At 47.3% G+C, this 23,758-nt stretch overlaps 1 protein-coding gene across 14 annotated transcripts in view; it reads left to right on the forward strand.

Moving 5' to 3' along the window:
* SIPA1L3 (signal induced proliferation associated 1 like 3) overlaps window positions 1-23,758 on the forward strand; it is a 235,772-nt gene that overhangs the window by 3,531 nt on the left and 208,483 nt on the right. Inside the window, exon 1 of one of the 14 annotated variants that reach the window (XM_033844839.2) lies at window positions 10,285-10,309. The exons of the other annotated variants lie outside the window; for them this stretch is intronic. The gene's annotated coding sequence lies outside the window, so the exon portion shown is untranslated. Of the gene's footprint in view, window positions 1-10,284; window positions 10,310-23,758 lie in introns of those variants that run through there. 14 annotated transcript variants of the gene reach the window in all.

Raw genomic sequence — 23,758 nt, forward strand, 5'->3', positions numbered from 1 at the left:
TTTTTTTTTTTAAATATTATTTATTTATTTGGCTGCACCGGGTCTTAGTTGCAGCATGCGGGATCTTTAGTTGCGGCGTGCGGAATCTTTTAGTTGCGACATGAGAACTCTTAGTTGCAGCATGTGGGATCTAGTTCCCCAACCAGGGATCGAACCCGGGCCCCCTACATTGGGAGTGTGGCGTCTAAGCCACTGGACCGCCAGGGAAGTCCCTGACTCATTCTTTTTAACAGCTAGACACGCATTCTTCAGTGTGGACAGACCATGCTCCACACCACCGTCTCCCTATTGCTGGACATTTAAGTTCTTTCTGGGATTTCTTTTACATTCACAAACACACATCCAGTAAGCATTCTGGTACATAGTCAGTGTAGTGTAGTGGCTAAAAGCATAAACTCTGGATAGTGAACAAGACAGACAAGATCCTTGCTCTCCTAGGGTTTACATTCTAGCTGAGGGGACACACAATAAACAAGGAAACTTCCGGTGGTTTTAATTTCAGATGGAGGAAATAACAGGGTGGGGGGTATGGAGAGAGGGGTTGGGGCAGACTGGCGGTGGGGAAGGGATTTTTTTTTTTAATGAAGTATGCTTTCCTCTTCAAATTTTTTTAATGTTTATATTTTATTTACTTATTTTTATGGCTGCATCCGGTCTTCGTTGCAGCACGCGGGCTCTTCGTTGCGGCACACAGACTCCCTAGTTGAGGCACGTGAGCTCAGTAGTTGCAGTGCGCGGGCTTAGTTGCCCCACAGCATGTGGGATCTTAGTTCCCCGACCAGGGATCGAACCCGAGACCCCTGCATTGGAAGGCAGATCCTTTACCACTGGACCACCAGGGAAGTCCCAGGGATGGTTACTTTAGCTTGTGTGGCCCGGGAAGGCCTCCCAGGCCTTTCTGAAGGGGAGTCACGTGAGAAGAGGCACCAGCTGTGCCAGGAGCTGGGTGGAAAGACCATTTCCAGGCAGAGGGAACAGCAAGTGCAAAGGCTCAGATGTGAGAATGAGTTTGCTACAAAAACAGTATCGTGGCTGGAGAAGAGTGAACTCCCATTGTTTGAGTTCACACTACTTTAATTTTTGTAAAATAATAATGATGATGATAATAGCAGCTAACATTTCCTAGTACTTTACTCTGTACTTGGTGTTCTTCTAAGCATTTCACACTTTTCCTCAGTTAATCCTCACAAGAGTCCGGGATAGATAACTCACTTTACAGACGAGGAAGCTGACTCCAGGGTCCAGGCTCTTCCCCATATGCCAAACTCCTCTTCCCAGGCCCTCCTTAGCAGGCTGAGGCAAGTTTAAGAAGTGGATGCAGCATTTCCCTTCCATGTTGTTTGACATGCAAAGCACTGTGGACTATATTTAGTACCTCATTCATGTGGCAGCAGGAGTGGTCTGGGGATGTGGCATCGTTTCCACTGACAGTGAGACACGATGGGGTCAGTTTCTGTTGGGATGTTTAATTGGTTGTTTCAAAACTGAAGGCCCTTGAGCAGAGCCTGTCCTCAAATAAAACAAGGTTGACTGCGTGGCTGCCACACCAGACGCAAGTTAGCAAGAAATGAGGTGTGGTGTCGAAGGAGCATGAACAAGGCGGTGTCCCATTTGGGTGAGCTTTGCAAGAGGACTTGGGCCAGCCAGGGAAAGAGTGTTTCTAAGCACCAGACCAGCCTTATGGACTGTTAAAGTATTAAAATACAGTCCAGTAATTAAGGTGGTGATGCCTGGCCCTGCAGGGGCTCTGGGACCCTGTTCCAGCCACCATGACTATGTCCATTTTGATTTGGTGTAGCTTTGACCTTAAGGGCTGTGCAGTATTTTGAATGAAGGGCAGGCCTGGTTAGATGTGAAGATGGCAGTGGTTGCTTTTAAGACTAGGAAAAGTATGGAGAGCATCTTTCATCCAGCCATCTGTGAAACATTTTTTTCTACCCAGCCTATGTGCCGGGCACCATGCTAGACACTGACGGTATGAAGTCAAATAAGACTCTGGTTCTCAAGGGTCTGCACCAGTACTGTCCATTAGAAATATAATGTGAGCCACCAATGTGAGCCATATACATAATTTAAGATTTTATGGGGAATCACATTTAAAAGAGTAAAAAGAAACAGGAAATTGATTTTAATACTATATTTTATTTAATCCAAAATAGTATCATTTTGGACTTCCCTGGTGGTCCAGTGGTTAAGACTATGCTTCCAGTGCAGAGGTCATGGGTTCGATACCTGGTCAGGGAACTAAGATCGGTGTGGCGTGGCCAAAAAAACAAAAAAAACCCATCATTTCAACACGTAGTCAGTATAAAAATTATTGAGATACTTTACATTCTTTTTTTTTCACATTAAGTCTTCAAAATACAATGTGTATTTTACACCTTCAGCATCTCCATTTGTACTGGCCACATCTCAAGTGCTCAGTAGCCACAGGTATTGGACAGTGTGGACCTAGGGTATGAGACTCATACCCTAGGTGATAGGTCAAAGATGCCATCCCTGTTTTATCTTGGTGAATAAGGGCAGATGAATGATGAAAAGCATATTTATCATAGGCAGGGGTCGCTAAACTCACAGCTGTCATCATCAAAGGCACCTTCTGGGCCTGGCAGTGTGCTTGGCGTGTGTGACCTGTATTGTGAGGTGGCAGGGACTCTAATCATCCCCGCTCTACAGATGAAGAAGCTGAGGTCTGGCAACGAGAGGCCACTTGCTCACGGTTAGGAAGTGATGGAGGCAGAATTTGAACTCAGGTGCGTACTCTTAAATCTCTTCAGTCTCTGTTGTATATGTTGTGTTCGTGTTTGTTTGAGGGTTTGAGGGATGGGGTCTGAGCTTTGAGCCACAAAAACCATAGGAAGGACTCATCACACAAAATGCATTCCCAGAGCTTGTCAGCGTCGATCCTCGAGTTTTATATTGGTGCTGGAGTGCTGGTTTAGACCTGAGTGACTGGCTGATCCCCTCCTTACGATGAGCTCGAGGTTTCCTGGGAACAGGTCTTTGCTTCCCAGGAAGGAGAAGGGTCTTTGGGCACTGAGGACGGTGGGCAGGGTGAGTGAAGGAAACGAGAAAAGGACGCAGCCTACTGAAAGCCCATTCTGAGCAAGCAGCTTATTTGGGTGTGAAGCCTCTCTTCTCTTTTGTCTGCCTCCTGTGGGAGCTGTGTGGCCTTTTCCTGTGAGCTCAGCGATAGCAGAGTTTACCCAGTGTGTGAATCTTGCCCTTGCTGTGATCCAGAGGCATTGCTGGGTTGGGGGATAGCAGGAAGGGGACTCTTTCATCTATGGGAGTCATTGTTCTAGACCTTTAATTACTCTCTTGGTTCAGGGCTCCCCATCTCAGGAGCAAGGAGTGCTTGTTTCTCCTACTCAGACAAGGCAGGTGCTGGAGATTCTGAGTCTGTTCATGTCCTCAGGTGGTTGACCTCGTGCCAGCCCCTGTTTCCAGGTGGTAATTCATGAGAGCTTTAACCTCGTAACCACCCTTATCTCCTACTGCTGGACAGTGCCTGGCATGTAAAAGATGCTCACTGAGTGTCTGTTGGCTGAATTATTAATACGACCCAGCATTCATTGAGCTCTTACTGTGTACAAGGCACTGCTCCAAGTGCTTTTCATGTAATAGCTCACTTAATCCTCAAAACTACTCCATGGTGTAGGTACTCTTATTATTCACATTTCCTACATAAAGAAACTCAGATCTTCAGAAGTGCAAATCACAAAGCTGGTGAGTGTGAAAGTCAGGATTCAAATCCAAGCCAAGTCCAGGCTCTTAAACGCTCATTCTGCGGTCTCTCCGTGGACGACAGACAACCGAATGGGGTGGTCAAGCAAGACCACACTGACTAGTTGCAGCCTCTCTATTCCACGTGTGGTCTCTGCTCTCCTGGTCCAGGTAGCCCCGCAGCAAGTCTCAGGCCCCTTTGGGCCTGGAGGCTTGACCATCACTCTGGTTGTGGGGTTTTTCTGTGATTTTGGAACCTGCACTTCCCCTTTCTTTATTCTTTTATTTTTAATTTTTTTTGGGCCATGTTGTGTGACATGTGGGGTCTTAGGTCCCTGACCAGGGATTGAACCTGCACCCCGCTGCCTTGGAAGCGCAGAGTCTTAACCCCTGGACTACCAGGGAAGTCACCCTTTTAAATAACAAAAACGCACTGGATATTTGACATTATTAAGGAATTCTTGTTAATTTTTTAGGTGTGATAATGATACTGTGGTTCTGCTTAAGAAAAAGTCCTTATCTTTAAGACTTATATTCTTTTTTTTATAAGTTTACTTATTTTATTTTTGGCTGTGTTGCGTCTTTGTTGTGGCGCACGGGCTTCTCATTGCGGTGGCTTCTCTTGTGGAGCACGAGCTCTAGGTGCACGGGCTTTGGTAGTTGTGGCACACAGGCTCAGTAGTTGTGGCTCGCGGGCTCTAGAGTGCAGGCTCAGTAGTTGTGGTGCACAGGCTTAGTTGCTCTGCAGCATGTGGGATCTTCCCAGACCAGGGCTCGAGCCCGTGTCCCCTGCATTGGCAGGTGGATTCTTAACCACTTCGCCACCAGGGAAACCAAGACTTATATTCTGAAATACCTATGAACTGTTAAAGACATCTGAGATTTGCTTCAAAATAATATGGATGGATGGGCAGGGAGATGGAGGGGGTTTATTATACTCTTCTTTTCACCTTTGTGTGCTTGAAACATCTCACCATGAAAAGTTAGAAGCAAGTATAACAAATTTCACTCAGCGTTTGTGTGTTTCAAGCTCGAGTGTAGTATGGAGGAATTCCCTGCCTCTGCCCAGTTCACTTACATAATAAAAAGGAATTTTGTTTTTTCTTTTCATCATACGAGTCAATACTTGGCTCAGAGCTTTGGAAACCCCTTTGGTAAAGCAGCATCTGGCCACAGCGAGGGCATCAGTGAGCCTGCAGAGGCCACACGCTTCCCCAGCTGCTCTGAGCACTGACCACGAGGGTGCTCGTTCTCTGAGTCAGTTTGCAGAAGTCCCTCTTCCCTGAGATCTGGTTCCCTCCAGCACCTGACCGTGGGGCGCCTCCCACATTTTTTCCAAAGACGTGTTCCAGCAGGAGGCCTCAGATCCTCCTCCCATTCTCCCCTCAGGACAGCCGTGCACAGATCCTTCCTCTGATGTGTCTTTGTCAGGGCCCCACATGGAACCAGAATCCAGCATTTGGTTTGCCTCCAGCCCTGCAGCGGGAGGCAGGGAAAGTGCCCCCTTTCAGTTCTGACTTTTGACTTTTGACAAAGCTGCAAGATGCAGCATGTGCGGGTGCTGCGGACCTGATGATATTTCTCATCAAGACAGCAGATAAAACTCCTTGACAACAAACGTTCACTTTGCCCCACTTCACATCAAGCAGAGACTCCTGTTGCATTTGTTCTTTTGGGGTCTCTAACTGAACAGCAAGTCAGTGCAGGGCAGAAACCCTTGTGTGAAAGTGGCAGGAAAAGAGGGCACCCTTATTTGGGGGTTTCTGCTCGAGGTTTGCTTGCTAGATGGGTAGCAATGGTTGATGTGAACAGGAGCTCGGCACTGATCCTGCCCGAGGCTGGCGGCATTTGTTCTGATGCTTAGCTCTTTATACCACGGTGGGGAGGAAGGCAGGCGGAGTCCTGCAGCCCCTCCGGCTCCCTCAAGCATCTGCCTCCAGCACCTTCATCAGTTCTGCCTTTACTTTTCCTTCACAGGCTCTGAGGTGCGTCCAGCATGGAGAGAACATTAGTATCACTGTCACCAGTTTAGGCAGCTTGCTTTTTCCGGGTTTCCCAGTATAGACCTGGCACATGTTGGATCTGAGGGTGGCAAACCCCAAACACTGACACCAATTCTGAGTTTTTATTTATTTATTTATTTTTATATTATTTTGGCTGCGCTGGGTCTTTGTCGTGGTGTGCAGGCTCTTCGCTATGGTGCATGGGCTCTAGAGCGCCGGGCTCAGTAGTTGCGGCGCGTGGGCTTAGTTGCCCCGTGGCATGTGGGATCTTAGTTCCCCGACCAGGGATCGAACCCGTGTCCCCTGCATTGGAAAGCGGATTCTTGACCACTGGACTAGCAGGGAAGTCCCTGACTTTTAAACTTACTCATTCAACAGGTATTCACCCAGCTGAATGCTCTTCTAGGTACTAGGTTTATAGCAGTGAGCAAGGCAGACATGGCTTCTCCCCTTCCGGGGCTCTCATTCAAGTGGGGAATTCAGACAGTAGATAGATAAACAAGATGTATACTGTGTTAGATGGTAATAAATGCTAAGCAGAAAAAATTAAGAAAGGGGATGTGAGGTATTAGGGTGGAGGGTGTTTAAATTTTAGACAGGGTGGCCAGGGATGGCCTCCCTGGGAGGTGGCTTGAGTTCATGCCTAAAGGTGAGGCAGTGTGAGCAGTGGAGGTTTCTGGGCAGAGGGAGCAGCCAGTGCAAAGGCCCTGAGACAGTGGCTAAGAGCAGAGTGGAGGAGGATAGAGTGGGAGGGCACGAGGGCAGAGAGGTGTCGGGTTTGCATCTAGCGCAGCCTTGTCTTTTCTCTGAGATGGGCCATATTGCAGGGTTGATTGAGTTATTGAGAAAGTTGTGTCAGTTGGTATGCCTTTGGCTGCAAACGATAGTTAATAGTAACAACAGCAGCAGCAAATAGGTCATTTATACAGTGTCTGCTGTATGCTAAGCACTGTGCTCGGCGCGTCCCACAAAGTGACTCATTTAAGCCTCCCAACAACGCTGTAAGTATGTTTATTACTCCCCTTTTGCAGATGAGGCAACTAAATTTAAATAACTTGCCCAACAGCTAGACAGTGGTGGTGACAGGATTTGGATCCCAGGAACCTGACTCCAGAGGCCACACTCTCAACATTTTATCACTTTGTGCTACTCAAACCTGAGCAGGCTCCGGAGTCCCCTGGAGGGCTTGTTAAAACACATTGCCGGGCCCCACCCAGTGTCTCTGATTCAGTAGGTCTGGCTTGAGAATTTGTATTTCTAACAAGTCCCCCGGTGATACTGGTGCTCCTGGGCCTGGGAGCACATTTTGAGAACTGCTGATCTACTATAATTAGGAAGCCCAAGTGAAACTGGCCTGAAATCAGGAGTTTACGATCTGTAACAAGCCCATAGATAGGCAGCACCAGGGTAGAATAATTAAGCAGTTCCACAATGCCTGTAAGAAGCCCAGCCCTCTCTACCATCCTTGGCGTGTCTTCTGTGTCCTCAGGATGTCCTCGTGGCCACAGGATGACTGTCACAGCTCCGGTCATCACACCCTGACAAGGCTATATCCAGCAGCAGAAAGAGAGCATCTCTCACTGTGTCTCTCTTAGGAGCATGGAAACCTTTCAAAGACGCCCCGCCTCCCAGATTCCCCTCATATCTCATTGGCGAGCATTGTGACACATGACCATGCTTGGGCAAATCACAGGCGAGGGCCAATCAGGATTTACTGTCCCCGCTGGGGCTAAAACCATCCTCACCTGAAGCACAGGACTGCCGGGAAGAGTGCTGCTACAGGAATAAAATTGGAGTACTATTTAGGAAAAGACTGGGAGAGGGGTATGGATATTGGGTAGGCAAACAATTGGATCTGCTACAGAAGTTAGGGAAACAAAGTGGAAGCATAGTACCTATATGTTTTTGTGCCATTGTCCTTACCAACTTCATTTTGTAATTACCTGATTCAGGACATAGCTTTTTGTTCTCTAATCATTTCTACCTTCAAGAATGTGTATATAGGGCTTCCCTGGTGGCGCAGTGGTTGAGAGTCCGCCTGCCGATGCAGGGGACACGGGTTCGTGCCCCGGTCCAGGAAGATCCCACATGCCGTGGAGCGGCTGGGCCCGTGAGCCATGGCCTCTGAGCCTGCGCGTCCGGAGCCTGTGCTCCCCAACGGGAGAGGCCACGACAGTGAGAGGTCTGCGTACCGCAAAAAAAAAAAAAAAAAAAAAGAATGTGGCCCCTCTGGGCATATACCCAGAGAAAACCATAATTCAAAAAGACACATCTACCCCAATGTTCATTGCAGCACTATTTACAATAGCCAGGTCATGGAAGCAACCTAAATGCCCATCGACAGACAAATGGATAAAGAAGATGTGGTACATATATACAATGCAATATTAGTCAGCCATAAAAAGGAACGAAATTGGGTCATTTGTAGAGACATGGATGGGCCTAGAGACTGTCATACAAAGTGAAGTCAGAAAGAGAAAAACAAATATTGTATATTAACGCATATATGTGGAATCTAGAAAAATGGTACAGATGAACCAGTTTGCAAGGCAGAAATAGAGACACAGATGTAGAGAACAAACGTTTGGATACTAAGGGGGAAAAGTGGCAGGGGTGGTGGTGGTGGTGGGATGAATTGGGAGATTGAGATTGACATATATACACTAATATGTATAAAATAGATAACTAATAAGAACCTGCTGTATAAAAAAGTAAAATAAAAATTTTAAAAATGGCAAAAAAAATTTTTTTCTTGGAATTAAAAAAAAAGAATGTGGCCCCTGCTATTAACGTATTAAATGTGACATTAATTGAACAGTTATAATTTAATAATTCCACCCTCTCCTCCCAACAACACGTGAAAGTGACCGTTCATTTTGCAGACTGACATTTCCTGTGGGTGCCTGTTGCTACTGCTTATGGACCCAGTGTAAAGCCGTTGCCCTGCAGGACTGCCGAGGGACTGAGGAATGAAGCGCAGGTTGTGGAGCCAGACTACTTGGGCGTAAGTCCTGGTTCCATCTCAGGCTCCCATGTGACCTTGGGCAAGCCACTAGCCTTGCAGTGCCTCAGTTTCCATATCTTTAAGGTGGTAATGGTACTGTCCTCCTAGGTTGTTGAGGGAGTTCAGTGCATTCAGGCACGTAAAGCATTTAGAGCACTGCAGCGCCGGGCCCACAGTGACCACTCAGTACACGTGCTGTATCTGTTGTTCTTGCAATATTTTGTGCCAGTTTACTCACAGGGAACTGTTAGCTCCCTGAGGGCAGGGTTTATGTGGTTTTTGTTTATCACTGTGTCCTAGTGCAGGACTCAGAGTAGATGTTTTGTATATTTTTTCTGTGGACGAAAGGAAGGGCAGTAAGTGTCGGTTTTTTGTTTTTTTTTTTTCATTCCCTTCAGCTGCCCAGAATTTAAACTCCGTGACTATAATTACCCCGTTTTGAAGATAAAAGCTGAACCTGATTGAATCTGAGGGCAGCATGTGATAACTGCAGCTGGTATTTATTGAGCATTTTTGTGCGTTAGGGCTAAGCGCTCACTCTAAGCTCTCACTGATACCCCGTGCTCACCCCATTTTACGGATGAGGAAACTGAGGCCCAGTTGGGGGGACCTGTCTTTCCTCTTGAGAGGAGATGTAGTGCAGTGGTTAACAACTGGAAACCCAGAGTTGCTCTGCTTGGCTTGACCCTCTGCCCCACCACTTTCTTGCTGGGTGACCTTTAGCCTGTGACTTCTCTGTTCTTGAACTTTCTTTTATGTAAAATAGGAATGCTAATAGTGCTGACTTAGAGGGTGGCTGTGAGGGTTGGGGGAGGTAATTCACGTGAGGTGCTCAGAACAGTGTTTGTGCAGAGTGAGCGTGGGTGGCAGGGTGCGGGGAGGGGTTTGGGGTTCTGGGGGCTGTTATTTTAGGTAGAACCGTTCCGTTGTGCTTCCCAAGCTGGCTGGAGGAGTCCAACAGCAGTGCTTAATCCTTAAGCGACGCTGCCCCTGCGAGCTAGCAGGGGAAAGGAGCCCACCTTTGGTTTGTGCGGCTGTGAATGAAGCGGGCAAGCCCAGGGCAGGCGATGCTGTGGGCGCCGATCCAGCCCCGGCTCTGTCAGCGAACAGGTGGCCCGTTCCTGGATCCCAGGTAACCGACCAGCCGCCTTTGTTACCTTGAGCTTTCACTTAAGCCCATTCAGGCTCCTCAGACCACGTGCCTGATGAGTAAGGAGTCCTTTTATTTCCCGCCCGCACAGGGACCCTTGGCAAAACAGCCCGCTTTGGGAACTCGCCTGTTCGCAGAGACCAGCCATCTCTCGGGGAACTCCGGTGGCTGGCGTGTTGTTCTCGCGGCTGTTGAGTAAGTCGCTGTTAGAAGCCGGCACGGCAGGTTCCCGTTTCCGCATTCCAGACACCCAGAGCGGGCTTGGGGGAGGCACCACCCACCCAACGGGGAGGGCGAGGGCGGGACGGCCTGCTGAGCGCAGGCAGGTGGCCTTGGCCTGGACGGGACTGGAGCCGAGAGCCTGGAGCTCCCCTCATAGTCACCTGCCTACTTTGTGATCCAGGCTGTGCTCGGGACATCTTTCAGGTGAGTGGTGTTTGTTAAGTTTGGTAGTGACTTGTAGAGGAGAGGAAGTTAATAGTGTGTTTTCTCCTTTCGGGAATTAGACCTGTGGTTTTTTGGTTTTCTTTTTCCCTCCTCTCCCATGAAATGTTTACCTGTCTGCTGCTAACTGTGAAGAAGGGGTGGACGGAGCGTTGAGGGAGTGAGAAGGAAATGGGGGACATTTCTCCCTGGAGAAGGCATCGTGAATGTTGAGCTCCTAGGGGATGCAAACTTATGTACCAGTGGGGCATCCCAGCCTGGTACAGATGAGCTGTGTGGTCTCAGGAGAGTTCCTTTCCCTCTCAGTTTCCTCATCCGATGAAGTGAGAAGTAGCAGTACCCACTCACCTTTCCAATGAATCACCTATGTAAAGTGCTCACAGCCTGGGCACAGAGTGGTGCACAGTGTCAGCTATTCCCGCCCCCAGCCCCCCAAATTCCCTGTCTGACCTTGTCTCTGACTTCTCAACTGCTGCTGGCTGTACTCCAGCTACACTGGCCTCCTGCTGTTCCTGCCTCAGGGCCTTTGCCCTGGCTGTTCCCTCTGCCTGGAACACTTCCTTGGTATCCCCAAAGCTCCCACCCGCTTCAGGTCTCTGCTCAAATGTCACCTTCTCAGTGAGGCCTCTCTTCTCGTTAAATAGCACCTTCTCCATCACACTCTGGCCCTTTACTCTGCTTTAGTTTTCTTCATGGCATGACCACTTGATATGTTTATTATCCCCTCCTCCCCCACTGTAGGCTCCAGGAAAGCACAGGTACTTCTGTCTCTCCTTGTAGAACAGTTCCTGGCATGTGGTAGGTGTGGGATAAACTGTTTTATGAGTGAATTTATGATGGTGTCCGAGCAAAGGGCTGTTCCTATCTGGGTTTTGAGGAGAAAGTCAACACATCCTCAGATCTGCAACTGAGGGTGGGGCGGTAGCGTGCACACACACACCCCCTTGGTCACCCACTGGTCCTCTGGCCTCCCTGCAGTGTCCGGCCCTCCGACTTCCCGTCTCTCAGCCCCTCCCGTCTGTGCAGCCTGGGCCCTGGCAGTGGCATGGGTGCATGTGGCATGGAACAGACGGCCTTGGCCCTAGTGAGTGCAGAGGATGTGTGCAGGTTAGTTCAGGTGAGGAAGGCTTTATCAAAGACACCACACACACACACACACACACACACCCGTGTATATGGAACGCCGGCTTTATTATCAGGCCCTCTTGAGTGTTCCTGCAGTAGTGGGGGTCAGGGAATGCCTTGGAAATAAGAATTAACTGTCCAGGCAGAGTTTATCGGTCTCCCCTGCTTTAAAAGGCAATAATTCTTGCTCTGGGGCTGAACAGGTTTTAACTAAATGGTGAACCTCCAAGAGTCTGTGTAATAGCTGACACCTCCTCATCTGTTTCCTCCCGGTGTCAGCAATCGATTCTGTAAAAATATCTTGGGCAGGGCTTCCCAAAGCTCCACAGAGCGAGCTCAGCAGCCCTCTCGGGTTTCTCCCAACAGCATGAGGTACTGAGGGACTGAGGTGTGTGCTGCCTTCACGCACATCAGCACACCTCAGTGCCTGCTGCTGCTAGAAGAATGTGCAGAGTGTCAGAGGAGCAGCGCCTACAACATCTGACTGTGTCCTTTGAGCTCCAAGTGCAGTGGTTTTGGAGTTGTGTCGGGGACCCTCTTGCACATAATGTTCAAGTCCCAGCACTGCCCGAGCTCTAGGCATAGCACTTATCTTCACTAAACCTCGGTTTCCTTATCTGGAAAATGGGAATAATTAATAGTACCCGCCTTAAATGAGAAGTTAAAAGTGAGATGGGGTGACCTAGTTAGCAGTGCGTCTAGTGCATTGAGCACTCACTAAATGGGGATAATAATTATTTTTATGAATTGGTTTCAAGCCCTTTAAAATTTTTTCCAGTCCCTTTTTTTGTGGGCTCCTCTCTACCCCACCCCCATGTCAAGCATCTTCCCACAATCCTTCACCCTTGGGAACAATCGAGTACTGTATGTGTCTTTCTACATAATTTTCCATGGTTATATAATCCTATGGGGGAAATATTATCCTATAAGGGATAATATTGCTGTCAATTTCCCACATTTTGCTTTTCTTACATGGCAGTACTGTGTGGAAATGCCTCCAGGTTCTCAGGGAAATACTTGAATTTGCTCTTTTTAAGGGCTGTGTAACACATGGAGGTGTGGGTGTACCATAATTTCTTTGACCTGGCTGTTACTAATGTGCATTCCCTTTGTTTCCAGTTGTTTTTTTCCCTCCAAATTATTATTTTTATTGATAGCTTTTAAAAATTAGATTGCAGACATCCAGGCTGCTTAGCCACTTTGTTAAGCTCTAAGCCTTTGAGAATGAATAGGAAGTAGCATTAGTATAATGAGGCCTCTTGCCCAGATAGGAGATGTATTTTCTGAGGGTTCTCACCAGGTCCAGCACAATGTTGAACCACGTACTTTATTTTTTTATTTTATTTATTTTATTTATTTGGTTGCATGGGGTCTTATTTGTGGCAGGCGGGCTCCTTAGTTGCGGCTTGCCAGCTCCTTAGTTGTAGCATGTGGGCTACTTAGTTGCAGCTCCAGGGCTCCTTAGTTGTGGCTTGCCAGCTCCTTATTTGCAGCACGTGGGCTCCTTAGTTGCGGCATGCGGGCTCCTTAGTTGTGGCACGTGAACTCTTAGTCACGGCATGCCTGTGGGATCTAGTTCCCTGACCAGGGATTGAACCCGGACCCCCTGCGTTGGGAGTGCGGAGTCTTATCCACTGCGCCACCAGGGAAGTCCCTGAACCATCAACTTTAAATGCTTTTTAATTACAAAAGTGATTAATAGATTCCTCATGCTTAATATAGATTAGTTGTGCTTAATGAGTACTTATTGCCAAATAAGAGAGAGAAAACTTCAAGTTTTTTCCTATTTCCCAATCTTTGTTGGAAATCAAAACGCACGAGAGGAGTTTGTGATCTATTGGCAAGTTTCTTTTTTAGGTGGTACTTTACTTAAGAAATATATTTGGTTTCCTGGAACTTGTGCAGTGGCGTACCCACTTAGAGGTCTGTTTCAGTTCTCTGCTGCTATATAACAAGCGACCCCAAACTTAATGCCTTAAAATGACAGCAGTTTATTATTTCTCATGAATCTCTGATTGACTGAGGCTCGATGGGTCTTCTGCTGGGTTTTTTTTTTTTTTTTCAGTGTTTATTTATTTATTTGGCTGCCCCGGGTCTTAGTTGCGGCATGTGGGATCTTTAGTTGAGGCGTGCAGGCTTTTCACTCGCGGCATGCAGACTCTCTTAGTTGCGGCATGCATGCGGGATCTAGTTCCCCGACCAGGTGATCGAACCTGGACCCCCGGCATTGGGAGTGCGGAGTCTTAGCCACTGGACCACTGGGGAAGTCCCTCTTCTGCTGGTTTTGATTGGGGTCTCTCGTGTGGCTGGAGTCAGAAGATGGATGGGCTGGAATATGCTCAAGATGGTTTTACTCACATGGCACCTTGGAGATGGCTGGACCCCTCTCTCTAGTCTCAGAACCTCTCCTTCCACATGGTCTCGCCAGCCAGTAGCTGGATTTAGAACGTGGCAGCCCGGGGCTTCCTATACCTTCTTATGGTGTAGGTCCAGCATCAGCCCAGATTCAGTGTGGGAAGGAAGACACAAGACTTGAATTCTGGAAGGTGGGGCCTCTTGGGGCCCCTCTTTGGAGACCAGCACAGCCTTTGTTCTCTCACACAAGGAGAAATGCAGAGGTCATCAGGACCAGGTGGTGCTGCAGTTTAGCATCTCCAGTGCCCCAGGCTCCTGTTTATCTGCATTGCTGCCCTTAGCCTAGTAGGGATAAGAAGGCGGCGCCCATCTCCAGCCCCACATCCTACTACAGGCAGAAAGAAGCAAAGTTCTGAGGAAAAGAGATAGCACCTCTGTCAGGAAACCAAAGCCTTCCCTGAAATCCTTAGCAGACTTTTGCTTCCGTCTCTTTGGCTAGAACTTTGTGACAAGACCATCCCTTGCCAAAAGGAAGTCTCGGAAATGCAAGTTTTAAGCTGTGCTTATTACCACCCCTGACAGAGGGGCAGTTAAGGAAGCAACGGGGAGAAAGGACATGCTGGGTAGGCATCTAGGAGTGGTGTGTTCAGACAGCCAAAGACATGATGGGTAAACTGAGGCAGCGTGCATTCATTTATCAACCGTTTAGTAAGTACCTGGAATGGGCGAGGCACTGGGCTTCTTACAGAGGCTACAAGGATCGGAGAAGTGGACACATTTGGGGCTAAAACTGACCAGGATCATTTGCTGGTCTGGACCAGATACTTGCTTAGCTCTTGTCTCCCATGTAGATGTTTGGAGTTGACTAAATATCATAACAATAGCCAATCTCATCAAGGGTTTAATTTGTGAAGAGGAGCTATGAACCAACTCATTTAATCTAATGGCCCAGTAGGCACTGTTATCATCACCCCCTTTTCCGAAGCAGAAACAGAGGTACAGAGAAATTAAATAACGTGCCATACGGCTAAGGAGTAGTAGAGTCGACATGCAGTCTCTGGTGGTCAGGCTCAAGAGTGTGTACTGAACCACTGCGCTCTACTGCTTTTGTTTGTTTATTACGAGAAACGATTCTTCCTGAAAGAATATGTAAGTGACAGCAGAACAAAACATGAGATAGAAACCATTTACTACTCCATCCCTCACTCCTGCGTCCTGCCGCATTGGTCTTATCTGTCAGTAACCTGGTGTATGTTCTTCTCACCTCTTTGTAAATGCATTCCGTTTTTTAAAGACGGCCTTTGGACACACAGAATCAGATTAATCATAATCCTTGGTGCATGGTACAATGGTGTTTTTAGTCTGTACAGAAATGTCTATTACAATGAATAGCCTTTAACCTACTACCTGCCCAAGAACTAGAACATTACCTACCAGTAACTTATACTGTGGTATTTCCCATTCAATCCCCAGTCTGCTCTCCCAGGGGTGACCACCATCTTGAATTTTTTATCATTCTTTGTCTTAAAATAATTATTTTTGAACTTTTACAAATGATATTGTAGTCTTCTGGGACTTGCATTTTTCAGTTAATACTGTGATTGATCCAGACCATTTGGTATAGTGGTATTTCATTTTTTACTGCTATGTAATATTCCACTGGCTGAATATACCACATCTTTGTTTAAGTCATTTCCATGACAATGCACATTTCAATAGTTTCCAGATTTTTTTGCTATTCATGGGCTACTGTGAATGTTGTTACACACATTTCCTTATGTGCACGGACAAGAATTTCTTTGAGGTATGTACTAGGCACAAGATTGGTGGGTGTAGGATATGAACATCTTTAACTTTGCCAAATATCATCAAACTGTTCTCTAAACATTCTCTCCGAGGATGTATAAGAGTTCCTGTTGTTCTGTGTCCTGTTATACTTGGTTTTGTAAAAGCTTTTTTTATTTTTGTCAGTCTGATGGATATGAAATGAAATCTCATTGTGGTTTTAATTTGTATTCTTCTGAAGACTAGTAAGGCAGTCTTTTCATTTATGTTTCTTCTTTTGGATATAGGCTGTTCATGCTTTTTGCTTCTTTTTCTTTTTCTTATTGGTTTGTAAGTGTTCTTTATATAGTCTGGTTACTCATCCTGGGGCTGCAGCCTATTTAACCTAATGAAAGTTTTATGATTCTCATGTCCCCGTTTCCTTGGTTGTCTCTGCTTGTTCTCTCTCTCCCCAACTTCATGATACCTCTTTGTGTACTCCAGCTCACAGTGACTCTCTCTGGAACGGTTCTCAAATTATGGGCATTTTTATACATTTGTATAGATATATGACTATACTTGTTCCACCCACTGTAACATAGCTTTGTAATTCCAGGTGTATCAGGATTAGGTTCAACTGTATATAACAGAATTATTTATTTATTTCTCTCTCACATAAAGGAGCCCAGTGATAAGGAGGCCAGGGCTGCACTCTAATCAGGGACTCAGGTTCCTTCTCCCTTTTTGCTCCACCGTCCTTGTGCTGTCACCTCATGGTTCAAGATGGCTGCTCAAGCTCCAGCCATTATATCTCAGCAAGCAAGAAAGAAGGGATGAAGATGGGCACCCCTACTTAATGGAAGTTGCACACAATAATTCTGCTTACAGACTCTTGCCCAGAACTTAGTCACAGTACCATATATAGTTATAAGGGAATCTGGGAAATGTGTTTCACATGGCCTTGTTCTTAGTTAAAAATCAGACAATATTACTAAGTTAAAAGGGGAGACTAGGGCTTCCCTGGTGGTGCAGTGGTTGAGAGTCCGCCTGCCGATGCAGGGGACATGGGTTCGTGCCCCAGTCCGGAAGATCCCACATGCCGCGGAGCGGCTGGGCCCGTGAGCCGTGACCACTGAGCCTGCGTGTCCGGAGCCTGTGCTCCGCAACGGGAGAGGCCACAACAGTGAGAGGCCCGCGTACCGCAAAAAAAATAAAAAAGGGGGAGACTAAATACTGGATTAGGCAAACAACAACTTTACTAGTTCTGAAATGTTCCCTAAAAATGGCTCTTAAAGGAGTTGCCACACACCAGGATAGTACCTCTAGATGATGCACCCACCTTTTTTTTAAAATTTATTATTTTTGGCTGCGTTGGGTCTTCGTTGCTGTGTGCAGGCTTTTTATAGTTGGGGCGAGCAGGGCTACTGTTTGTTGTCTGCGGGATTCTCATCGTGGTGGCTTCTCTTGTTGTGGAGCATGGGCTCTGGGTGCATGGGCTTCAGTAGTTGCAGCACGCGGCTTCAGTAGTTGTGGTGCGTGAGCTCAGTAGTTGTGGTGTGCGGGCTCAGTAGTTGTGGCTCACGGGCTCTGGAGCGCAGGCTCAGTAGTTGTGGTGCACGGGCTTAGTTGCTCCACGGCACGTGGGATCTTCCCGGGCCAGGGATAGAACCCGTGTCCCTTGCATTGGCAGGTAGATTCATAACCACTGCACCACCAGGGAAGTCCCATAAATATCTTTTTAGAATTGATTTGTTCCAACCAAGACCCAACAAGTTTCACTGTTGGATTTGGTTCACATGCCTATTATGTGTTGTTTAGTCTGCAGGTTCCCCCCCTCCCTTTTTTTTTTTCTTTTATAGTTTATTTGTTGAGAGAAGCCATGTCATTTGTCTTGTAGATTTTGTACATCTGTGTCTGGCTGATTGTATACCTGTGGTGGTATTTTAACGAGTTCTTCCGTCCCTGTGTTTCCTATGAATGGGTAGTGGATTCCGAGACCAGATCAGATTCATATTTGAGATGTACACACACACACACATGTGTGTTGCTGGTGTGTGTATATCCATTAGGGTACGTAAAGCCTGTTTTCTCTTTCTGTGATGTTCTGTAGAGTTAACTGTAAATGACCATTGCCTAGACCCATGCTTTCACTTGGGGTTTGCAAAAATTGCAAACCTCCTCTTCATTTATTAGCTGGAATATTCCTCTAGAAAGAAACCTCCCTCATCTATTATTCAGTTATCCTGAGGGTACTGACCCTTTTGACTTTTGTTTACATTAGAAATGAGTAGTGAACAATTGGGCTGGTGGTTTCTAATCGGCCGATTTTTCCTTCACTGATTCCAGTCTTCTGTCTTTGTTTTTGTGTTGTTTGTGATATTTACTGGTTTCTGCTACTGCCCACGTCCGTCTTGGATTTGGGAACAAACAGATGCGCCATGGTCACAGTCATCTCAATGTGTAGGCATGGCTGCCTCAGGCCTTACCTTTGACCAGGTGGAGCCCTACGTGCTTGTCAGTGTAACCAGGGAGAGTCGGCTCTAGACTGTTGACATTTTCATTTTTTCCCCCCTCTCTTTCCTGGCCATGTATTTTCAAACCTACAGCCTCTGGAGAGTTCCTGCTCTGTGCCAGGGTATAAACCTTTATGCTTGGGGCAAGAGGTGTTCGAGCGTTTGAATTTATTCTGGTCTGAAACTGCATTCCTAGACAAAAGAACAGTAAAGGGCTGTGCTCCATTGGAAAGGCCAGTCCTTCTCGTAGCCTGGCCGGGGCGAGCTCTGACTCCAGCCACTGTTGTCTGGGTCATAAATTCTTAAGAGCGCAACACGCTTGAAATCATTTGGGTGCCTTGGGATCAGTTACACACTATATACCTGAGGATTTTCTTTCCTGCTGGAGATTACAACACATTTATTCCCTCTGGGTGGGGAGAGAAGATTTGATGTGGAATGATGCAGAATTCCTTCGTTCATTCAGTCAGTGACTTGTTCATTTGGCAAATATTTATTGAGCTTCACGTGCTCCAAGTGCTGGGGTCAGAGCCCGCGAAGGTCCATACTCTTGGAGTTTATGTTCGCGTTGAAGGACACAGATGATAAAGTAGTAAACAAATTGATCCGATATTGTACTTTCGGGTGGGGACGAATAGTGCTCTGAAGTCACTGAAGCAGAATGTGAGAGGACACACCTGGTGGAAGGTGGAGGGGGGCTGTGGGAGGCTGGATAGCTGGGGTGCTTGGGGGAGAGCTTTGCCGGGGTAGTGGTATGTCAGCTGAGTCTGGGATGGTACAAAGGTGGCAGCCTTGTGAACGACCTGGGGGAAGAGCCTTCCTGACAGAAGGAGCAGCGAATGAAGAGGTGGGAGTGAGTTTGGCGCGGCAGGGAACAGCAGAGGACACAACATGGCTGGAGCGCAGGAGGATGGGGTTGGAGGATGGACAGGGATGACAGCCTGGTGGAGAATTTGGGTTTGATTCTGAGCGTCATGTCTCTCATTCCCTCTGGCTGCTGTGAGGAGCATAGATGGCAGAGGTGGGGGTGGAAGTGAGGTGATGAGGGTGGTGGAGTGAGCAGAGGGGTGTGGTGTCAGACCTGAATGGTCTCATTGGTGCTGGAGAGAAGCTCACAGCTGGACAGAACTTGCCAGGGGATTGGTCAGAGTGGGCGGTGAGTGAGGTGAAAGGTTTTCCAGGGGCTTTGGGCTTTGGTCTGCAGGTTTGGGTGGCAGTCATAACAGTCCCAGGCCCCCTTTAACGTGGGCTGAGGGTCCTACTCACACATGTCTCGTTTAACCATCATTGCAGTAGACTCTTATTCCCCATTTCACAGATGAGGACACTGAGGCCCAGGGAAGGGAAGCCCTTGATCCTTGTCATCCAGCTACTTGGGGCTGGGCTTGGAACCTGGCTAGCCCGACCCACAGTCTGACCTTGCTCCCCTTTTCTCTCACTGCATCCACAGCAGTTAATTCATTATGTTGACACAGTCTGTGCCTAGGAGGAGCTGAATGTCAGTGTCCTACGTTTATGAAATCGGGGTGGAAGGGATCAAGTCTACATCGGTGGCCCTTCCACCTTCCTGCTAACCTGGATGCTGACACGCCTTTTATTACAGTATTTATTACAGGGCAGAAAACAGGGACTTTCTGGTTGCTGACACAGATGTAACTTGATGTTTGTAACTTGACACTTGGGCCAGATAAGGTGTATATAGGCCCCGGACTTTGAGCTCCCGAGCCTGCTTCACTGATGGGGCAGAAAGTCTCCCCAATCATCAGATCCTTTTTATCTTCTCCTCCAGAGCTCCACGTGTCAAGGGAGCTCACTCCCCACGAGGTGTGTCCTGTGTGATGCCTCAGCCAGACACATGGCTTTGCTTGGTGTCCTCTAGGGGAGAGGTGTGACCCCCACCTCCCTCTGTGTCGTGGCTCCTGGGAAAGGTGGCGTGGAGTCTGGTCCCGCTCACCACCTACCCTTTAACAGCACTGATAGCTGCTGATCAGCTGCTCCCACCTGCATTTAGGGCAGGTGGCAAAATTTTGTATTGATCGGTCTTTTAAAATTCTACTTAAAAAAATCTTTGTTGATTTAACACTTACAGAAACCATACACTGGTTGTAAAACAGTTCACAGAGTAGAGCAGCACGTAAAGCGTGGAAGTTCCGCATTCCCATTGTGGCCCCGGCACCTGGCCTTCTCCTCGCCTCCCTCACCTGCCCAGAGGGACATGAAGTGCACGCTTCCTTGCTGTGTGTACTGTGGATTGTGTGTGCTAAGAGCCCGGGCTCTGGAGCCACAGTGCTTGGGTTCAAATCCCAGTTTTGCCGTGTGCTGACTTGGGCCTTGACTTAATCACTCTGTGCCTCAGTTTCCCCATCTGTAAAATGGTGGTGATGGTTCTTGGCTAGTAAGGATTCATTGCATTGAGTATGTAACAGAGTGGCACCTTGCGAGTGACATGCACTTACACGTTAACTATTTTTACTACACACATATATGCATATGTTGTTTTACACACATATTTCTTCTGGGTATATTGTTCTGCAGGTTGCACTTTCCTTTAATAGTCTATCTTGGAGAGCCTCCTGGGTCAAGGTCAGCCACATTCCCCCCCCCCCCCCCCCCCCCCCCCCCGCCGCTTTTAAAATTTATATATATATTTATTTAAAATTATTTATTTATTTATTTATTTATTTTTGGCTGCGTTGGGTCTTTGTTGCTACGCACAGGTTTTCTCTAGTTGTGGCGAGCGGGGGCTACTCTTGGTTGCAGTGCACGGGCTTCTCATTGTGGTGGCTTCTCTTGTTGTGGAACACAGGCTCTAGGCGCGCAGGCTTCAGTAGTTGTGGCCCGCGGGCTCAGTAGTTGTGGCTTGCGGGCCCCAGAGCTCAGGCTCAGTAGTTGTGGTGCACGGGCTTAGTTGCTCCGCGGCATGTGGGATCTTCCCGGACCAGGACTCGAACCCGTGTCCCCTGCATTGGTAGGTGGATTCTTAACCACTAAGCCACCAGGGAAGACCTGCCGTGTTCTTTTTAATAACTTCACAGTGTTCCATCCTGTCAGTGCCCTGTTATCAAACACAGTTTGTTTCCAACCTTTATTGTTATAACTCTGAACATCTCACACACAAAAACCTTTGTTTGCTTCTTAGATTTTTCTTGGAACAAAGTCCTGGCGTTGCAATTACTGCAACAAAGTGAATAAATATATTTAAAGACTTGTGATATTTATTGCCAACTTGTCTTCTGGGATCTGTTTATTAACCATATGTATTCCTTGTTCCTATTTTTCTAGGGTTTTTTTTTTTCTTACAGATTTGTAGGGGATCTTTACATTGTTGAAGGTATGAATCATTTGTTATATGTTGCAAATTTAATTTTTTTTAATTAAAAAAATTTTTTGGCCATGCCACGCAGCTTACAGGGACTTAGCTCCCCAACCAGGGATTGAACCCAGGTCCGGCAGTGAAAGTGCTGAATCCTAACCACTAGACCACCAGGGGATTCCTTATGCTGCAAGTTTATATTCCTACTTAGTTTACTTTTAAATTTTTTTATGTTATTAAACATACTGAGACTTTTTTTTTTAAGCTTTGACCTTTAAGATAAATATATTCCTAGTTATTTTATGGCTTCATTTTTTACATCCAATATCTGTAAATTTTTTTGGTGTTAGGTGTGGGATAAAGATCTTAAATCCACTCTTCACCCACCCCCGACCAGTAGTTAAGCAGTTATCCCCATCATATGGTCTGAATAATCCATCCTTTCCCACTAACTTGAAAATCTTATTAGCCAGGCCCCAGTCTAAGTGTTTGAACATTTACCTTTCGGTCCCCTGCCATAACTCGGTGAAGCAGGTTGGTAATATCTCCATTCTCAGGGAGGAAACTGAAGCACAAAGAGGTGACCTTGCTTGCTTAATGTCTCACAGCATGGATGAGGCAGAATCTGGCTTGCAATATTGTGGATTTATTCAGTAATGAGCTTCCTTATTTCTAATATATTTTCAGCAGCTTTTCCTGCAGTTTCTTGGCAGACCTTCCTTTTGTCCACTAGTAATAGGCATTTCGATTGCTCCTGGGCTCTTCTCTGCCTCATTGCCCTGGACAGGACTTTCGTGACAGTGTTAAACACCAATGGGGGCTGCAGACAGGCATGGGTACCTCAAGATGTTTTATCCTTCAGGTCCCCCCTCCATGGGGGCCTAGTTAGGCAGGGACCAGAAAAGTGGCAATGTCAGTACAATGAAGGACTCATCTGTCCCCATGGCTGGGCCAAACCAGGGAAGAAGCTGGCATCAAGGGTCATAACTTGAGTACAAGCGGCAGTGGACAACATTCTGGGGCCTTGATTAATACGAAGGGGGGAGAAAAAAAGGGTCCAGCAGCGAGGATGTGTGGAGCCCAGCAAGGAGCTAGCACAGTGAACCCAAACGTGGGGAGGGCAGCCTCAGAGTTGGCTGCTGGCTCTGTGGAACTGGTTCCCCACCTGGATCTCATGAGGCCTGACATCAGACTACCAGCTTCACACTGCACCCTTGCCTCGTCCAGGCGGGTGGCCTTGGACAAGCATCTTACCGTCTCTGTGCCTCAGCTTCACCTTCTGTAAAATGGAATAATTGGAGCTTTTACCTTAGGTTTTTGTGAGGATTAAATGATCCATGTAAAGTGCTTGGAACTGTGGTTGGCACATAGTAAACACTCAAATAAATGTTAGTCATTATTTCTTCTCTGCTAAGAATAGATCAGGGCAAAGGCTGGAGAGTGTCTGAGGCTCCTATTTCAGCAGAGGTGATCAAGGCAGACCTCTGAATGTTTGGTCAAGACCTCAGAGATAAGGAGCCAGCTATGGAGACATCAGGGAAAGAGCATTCCAGACAGCGTGGCAAGTGCAAAGGCCCTGAGGCCGGAGCTTGCAGAGCATGTTCTTAGAAGTACAAAGAGGCCACTGTGGCCAGAGGGGAGTGAGGGAAGGGAAGATAAAGGAGATGAGGTCAGAGAGGATGCCAGCTGGGAAGTTCTTAGCCTAGGTTCTTTTGGTTGAAAATAACAGAAACCCAGGTCAGATCCACTGAAGCCTAAAAGAGTTCTGAAATGCCTTTTGAAACCTGGACTGGTATCATCATCGGCTGGTGTCATGATCAGTAAATAGGCCCAGGGCCCACAGAGTTTTCTCTCTTCCCTTCCCACCTTTGCCTCTTCTTTCTCTTTGCTTCCTTCCCTCTCTGGGTTTCTCCAGGCATTTGGCTGTTCCATAGCTCCTTCCTTATATGGTCTCCAGTTCCCAGCCACCAGCAAAGACTCGACTGGCTGTCTCCATCCCAGGAAGGGGGCCTGATTGGCCCAGCTTTGGTCAGATGGCTCTCTCTCATCCAGTGAGCTATGGTGAGGCAATAAGCATGGCGCACACACTTCTCATAAAATGAGGGCTTTCGGAAGCCCAGCAGACCCACTCCTGTGCTCTCTTGGCCTAGGGCATCACTGCTCTTCTTACGTATGAAACATCATCATGCTGTTGAATATGGACCAGATGGCCTGGATTCAAAGCTCAACCAGTTGCTAGTTCTGTGACCTTGTGTCTATCACTTCACCTCTCAGGGCCTAAGACTCCTTACCTGTAAAATATGGATGATAAAGACTTCTACCTAAAGGGGTGACTAAGAGTATTAAATACACTTATGGAAA

Source organism: Tursiops truncatus, chromosome 19, assembly GCF_011762595.2.
Source record: "Tursiops truncatus isolate mTurTru1 chromosome 19, mTurTru1.mat.Y, whole genome shotgun sequence".
Taxonomy (NCBI): domain Eukaryota; kingdom Metazoa; phylum Chordata; class Mammalia; order Artiodactyla; family Delphinidae; genus Tursiops; species Tursiops truncatus.